This window comes from Sander vitreus, chromosome 3, assembly GCF_031162955.1.
Source record: "Sander vitreus isolate 19-12246 chromosome 3, sanVit1, whole genome shotgun sequence".
NCBI lineage: Eukaryota > Metazoa > Chordata > Actinopteri > Perciformes > Percidae > Sander > Sander vitreus.
The window spans coordinates 4,208,159-4,214,813 of record NC_135857.1 but is presented as its reverse complement, the minus strand read 5'-3'; positions in this window follow the sequence as shown (position 1 = coordinate 4,214,813).

Below are 6,655 nucleotides of genomic sequence, written 5' to 3'. Positions count from 1 at the left end.
ATTTATATCATATATAATATGCCTTCTAGATCGATTCTAATAGTTAATCAGTGTGTTTTCTTGCTCCTGAGCTACAGGTTTTCCTATTCTGTGTCTAAAGAAACAGTCACCAAAGCCTGTTTGACCTGCTGGATGACCAGCGGTGTGCTCTGTTGGTTGAGAGCCACCATATCTATTAGATCTAGGTGAACCTTTGTAACGAGAGTCACACTGACATTGGGGTGCGTTTGTGTGTTAGCACTGAGCTGATCCACCAGCCGGATGCACCACTCGGACCTCAGAGGGGCAGCAGCAACGTCCTTCCTCTGTCATCGTTTACTCCTGTCAAAGCAACGCGACAGGGAACACTTGTTTGCCCTTTATTTTAATGCATTTCCAGTCCGTCTCTCAACAAGAGAAAAATGTTGTACACAGAACGGTGACCGAGACGAATAAGCCCACTTTCACCCTCATTAATCATGGCTCCCCTTCTTACACCACTTAGGTGTGCTTGTGCAGTGACCAGGAACTCTTATATCACACTCCAGAAGCTTTCATTCAACAGGATTTCTCAGACACACACACACACACACACACACACACACACACACACACACACACACACACACACACACACACAAACTATCTATCACTATATTTCACTCATATCTTTGTGGGGACCCGTCACTGACATAATGCATTCCCTAGCTAAATGCCTAACCTTAACCCTTACCCTAAGTATACTGGACTCCCGGTTTTTGGACCCCACGAACATAGTTAAACAAGAACACACACATACACACATACATACACACACACACACACACACACAGGTTTGTGGCACTATCTTTGTGGGGACCTGTCATTGACATAATGCATTCCCTAGCCCCTTACCCTAACCTTAACCATCACAACTAAATACCTAACCTTAACCCTTACCCTCACCCTAACCATAACCTCATTCTAACTCTAATCCTAAAACCAAGTCTTAACCCTCAAACAGCCCTTTTGTGGGGTCCAGCATTTTGACACCACAAAGCTGTCGGGACCCCACAAGTATAATGGACTCACGGTTTTTGGACCCCACGATTATAGTTAAACAAGCCCCACACACACACACACACACACACACACACACACACACACACACACACACACACACACACACACACACACACACACACAGCAGTGTTCAACTCTAAAGTCACAACAAAATAAAGACCAGACAGAAGAAGTATCTCTGTATTGGCATTAGGATTAGAATTATTAATAATCTATGTTTGATTGGTAGTTGATCATATTCCTCTAAATGCTTTGGACACAAGTTTTCTTGTCTTGAGAGACTGAATGAAAGAGGAGAAAAAGAGGGAGGTGCGGAGTACACCTGAGGAAAGAAAAGGATAGAAGCTTTATCCGCTGGTTTAGGGGATGTTGTTGTGACCACCTATCTTTATCATCTTCTGTGAAAACACAATGGTGCTATTCCAGCAATGTCGATTTTCTTGATAAAAATGAATGATAAAATGAAAACATCTAACAGGGTCCTTTGGTTTACTTAAAGTCTAACCTCACAGCTGATCCATAATGTGGAGCTCATCTGATTTGTTGAAGACTTTTGTTTGATCCTGGTCCTATAGACTCGCTTTGTCTGGGCCTTGAGAAAGTAAACAATTGGATGCAGCAAAATGTCCTTCAATTAAACAAAGACAAGAATGAAATAATTCTCTTTGGCAATAAAAAAAAAAATAGACTACTACTGTTATGTACCCTTTATGACCCCAATAAGACCATTAGACAGTTGCAACTCATTCAAAATGCTGCGGCTAGAAGAATAACTAACACTGAGAGGAGAGAACACATTGCTCCTATTCTTACATCCTTGCACTGGCTTCTGGTTAACTATAGAATTGATTTCAATGCCCTATCTATATATAGACAAGACCATGATGACATTATTTTATCATGCCTTTATCGAATCCATCGTATCTTTCTCCTTAGTGTCATGGTTTGGGTGTGTCTCACTTAAAGCGTAACTCTCGCCAAAATGCAACCTAGGGTCTTTTTGTGAATGTAACCGAGTCAAACTTTCGTTTAAAAGCATATTTAGGACGGAAGCGCCACTTTTAAGCCCCTGGTGATACTTGGAGCAAAGTCTCATGTTGTGTCGAGCCTTCTTAGTGTTTTAAAAATAGCTATTTTGAGGCTAGCATAAAAGTGCCCCTACCCTAAAAGCACTACCATTCAAAAGGCCATTTGACCGAAAAACGAAAATACAGTAAATCCTAAAAGTGGCGATTCCATCCTAATTATTCTTTTAAACGAAAGTTTGACTCGGGTACATTCACAAAAAGACCCTAGTTTGCATTTTGGCGAGAGTTACGCTTTAAGCACAAGAATCGCCTAAATCAAATTGTAAGATGGTCAAGTAAGCTGACTGGTGAGTCCCAGCTGCCCCCCCCCACATCCCTGTATGCTAAACAACTACAGCGGATAATCTATCCCAGATATGTTTACTGAGTATGAGCTGGGTAGCTCTCTCAGATCTGCAGGGACTGGTCAGTTACTGGTGCCCAGAGTTTAATCCAAGTGTAATGAAACTGCTTTTAGCAATTATGCTTTTTAATTCATCCATTTTGATGGTACTTTTATTTTATCAATCTGGTTTAAAACATGTCTGCACCTTTTATAGGAAGAATGCGGATTCCGTCCTGGTCGTGGAACAACGGACCAGATCTTTACTCTCGCAAGGATCCTGGAGGGAGCCTGGGAGTATGCCCAACCAGTCTACATGTGTTTTGTGGATCTGGAGAAGGCGTATGACCGGGTGCCCCGGGAGATACTGTGGGAAGTGCTGCGGGAGTACGGGGTGAGGGGGTCCCTTCTCAGGACCATCCAATCTCTGTACGACCAAAGCGAGAGCTGTGTCCGGGTTCTCGGCAGTAAGTCGGACTCGTTTCAGGTGAGAGTTGGCCTCCGCCAGGGCTGCGCTTTGTCACCAATCCTGTTTGTAGTATTTATGGACAGGATATCGAGGCGTAGTCGGGGTGGAGAGGGGTTGCAGTTCGGTGGGCTGGGGATCTCATTGCTGCTTTTTGCAGATGATGTGGTCCTGATGGCATCATCAGCCTGTGACCTTCAGCACTCACTGGACCGGTTCACAGCCGAGTGTGAAGCGGCTGGGATGAGGTTCAGCACCTCTAAATTGGAAGCCATGGTTCTCAGCAGGAAACCGATGGAGTGCCTTCTCCAGGTAGGGAATGAGTCCTTACCCCATGTGAAGGAGTTCAAATACCTTGGGGTCTTGTTCGCGAGTGAGGGGACAATGGAGCGGGAGATTGGTCGGAGAATCGGCACAGCGGGTGCGGTATTACATTCAATTTATTGCACCGTTGTGACGAAAAGAGAGCTGAGCCAGAAGGAAAAGCTCTCAATCTACCGGTCAGTTTTTGTTCCTACCCTCACCTATGGTCATGAAGGCTGGGTCATGACCGAAAGAACAAGATCCAGGGTACAAGCGGCCGAAATGGGTTTCCTCAGGAGGATAGCTGGCGTCTCCCTTAGAGATAGGGTGAGAAGCTCAGTCATCCGTGAGGAGCTCGGAGTAGAGCCGCTGCTCCTTTGCGTCGAAAGGAGCCAGTTGAGGTGGTTCGGGCATCTGGTAAGGATGCCCCCTGGGCGCCTCCCTAGGGAGGTGTTCCAGGCACGTCCAGCTGGGAGGAGGCCTCGGGGGAGACCCAGGACTAGGTGGAGGGATTATATCTCTAACCTGGCCTGGGAACGCCTCGGGATCTCCCAGTCGGAGCTGGTTAATGTGGCCCGGGAAAGGGAAGTTTGGGGTCCCCTGCTGGAGCTGCTACCCCCGCGACCCGACCCCGGATAAGCGGATGAAGATGGATGGATGCACCTTTTATAAAATGTGTCTGCACTTTTATTTATCTCATTTTATACTTCTGCTTGTTTGTCGTAATTGTTTTGGCCTGTAAAGCACTTTGAATGACCCCAGTGTATGATAAGGTGCCACGTTACAGTAATACATTCATAAACTCGCCCCTTTGTTAAACTAAATTAGATTAAAGTTACTTTATATTTCGTTCCCCACAGCTCTGTTTATTGGTTGGATGTGAGGGTTTTCATTATGGGTTGCTGGTTGATGTTTTTGAGACAGCTGGTCCATAAAGCTGTCAACTTGGTCGAGTGTTTACTTCATATACCATAAAACATTGCAACAGGACATAACATGTTATGACTTCTGAGAAGGTTAAGTATACTTGAATCTGAGCTATTGTTTTCCCCAACATTTTCAGATAATTTGAACTATTACAAAAGTTACAAAGACAAGGAAATGATCAAGTACCATTTTCGCTAATGGTCAAAGTCTGTGCTCTCTCAGCCAGATGCTATTTAATTAGAATATCTATTTATGATATTAAGATAATAGACAAGGCAGAAGCCGTCTATTGCACAGCGTAACCTAGTTAGTTGTTTTCTATATCAATACCCCTTATACCATGGCCACCTACACAGTATGTAACACCTGAGATGCTGTGGTCCCTCACTCATTTTATTTCTTTCCAAATTTGGTTTCTGGTCACTTTAACCCATGGTTAGGTTTGTTTCACCTAGTGTCAGACCTTCCTCCAAAGGAGGGTCTGGCTAATCCACACAGCATTCAGGGATGGGCAGTGGTGTAGTCTAATGTATTTTAGTGGGTATACTGTACTGTATATGTATATTTATTGGCCATAATTTGCCTGAGTGGGGGGGGGGGTATATATCATAGTGGGGGATCTGGGTGTCTTGAGCATCAACGATTTCATTTCCTGCATTCGGATACACTGTTATGCACCAAGTTACGGTGGAAATCCCTTTATTTAGCCTATGTGAAGAAGAAAAACACAGATGACAATTCAAAATATATCAAAAATATAATGGAAAGTATGTCGTTGCGTGTCATTGGGCATTTTTAAGTGGGTATATGGAAATCCTGGAGCTTTCTTAGTGGGTATACTGCGTATACCTGCGTATCACGTAGACTACACCACTGGTCTTGGGCGGTGCTAAGCACCGGAGAAAAGCAGCGCTGCCGCTGCAAAATAGCCTCGGGAAGGAACTTGTTTTGGTGGAACGTGTGTACGTTCAAAAGTTGTTTTAACAAGAAAACTCAGATTGGACAGATAGTCTAGCTAGCTGTCTGGATTTACCCTGCAGAGATCTGAGGAGCAGTTAATCATAGTCCTCAGAAATCCACCAGAGTTTAAAATGCTATATATAAAGAAAGCTCAAGGCAATGGATATCCGACCTAAATGAGTGAAATCTGGCTGATTTTCCGGCGGCAACGGAGCAATCCCAGAAGTGGAACATTGAGGATATAGACTAGTTTCACCAGACTAGGTTAGCAAATTTTAGCAAGTAGCAGCTGAGTTAAGTACGGTTTCTATCAATGAAGGCTGCAAGTAACCATTATTTCCATTATCAAATCATATGGCAATTTTCTTTTTGATTATTGAAAGTCTATAAATCATCAGAAAATTGGGAAATGTCCATATCACAGTTATCCCAGAGCCTGAGGCATCTTGTTTGTCCAACCAACAGTTCAAAACCAAAGAAATATTTTATTTACAAGTATGAAAAACTAAGAAAAGCACAACATGCTCAGATTTGAAGAGCTGGAACCAGTGAATGTTTAGTGTTTCTGCTTAGGAGATTATTAAAATAGCTGACGATTGAGTTTGTTATGCATATCACCTAAAAGGACTATTAGGAACACCATACTAATACCGTGTTTGACCCCCTTTCGCCTTCAGAACTGCCTTAATTCTTTGTGGCATTGATTCAACAAGGTGCTGGAAGCATTCTTTAAAAAGGCCCATATTGATAGCATAGCATCCCCCACACCATTACACCACCACCACCACCAGCCTGCCCAGTGGTAACAAGGTATGACGGATCCATGTTCCATCCATGATCATGTTATTGGAGAGGAGTGGTACCCGGTGGGGTCTTCTGCTGGTGTAGCCCATCCGCCTCAAGGTTGTGCGTGTTGTGACTTCACAAATGCTTTGCTGCATACCTCGGTTGTAACAAGTGGTTATTTGAGTCAAAGTTGATCTTGTATCAGCTGGAATCAGTCGGCCAATTCACCTCTGACCTCTAGCATCAACAAGGCATTTTCGCCCACAGGACTACCGCATACTGGATGTTTTTCCTTTTTCAGACCATTCTTTGTAAACCCTAGAAATGGTTGTGCGTGAAAATTCCAGTAACTGAGCAGATTGTGAAATACTCAAACCAGCCCGTCTGGCACCAACCACCATGCCACGCTCAAAGTTGCTTAGATTGCCTTTCTTTCACATTCTGACATTCAGTTTGGAGTTCAGAAGATTGTCTTGACCAGGACCACACCCCTAAATGCATTGAAGCAGCTGCCATGTGATTGGTTGATTAGATAATTGACAAGAAATTTAACAGGTGTTCCTAATAATCCTGTAGGTGATTCAATTGTTGATGTTATAGCTTAAATAAAATGCACCTGGAAGCTAATCAAAACCACGTATTTTCATGGCTGTGTTATATTTGATGAGAAATCCAAAGACAAAACATATGCCAGAACTTCAAACATGATTAAGAATTATAAATCTTTTATTGTGCATGGATCCTTTGTAGATATCATGGCTA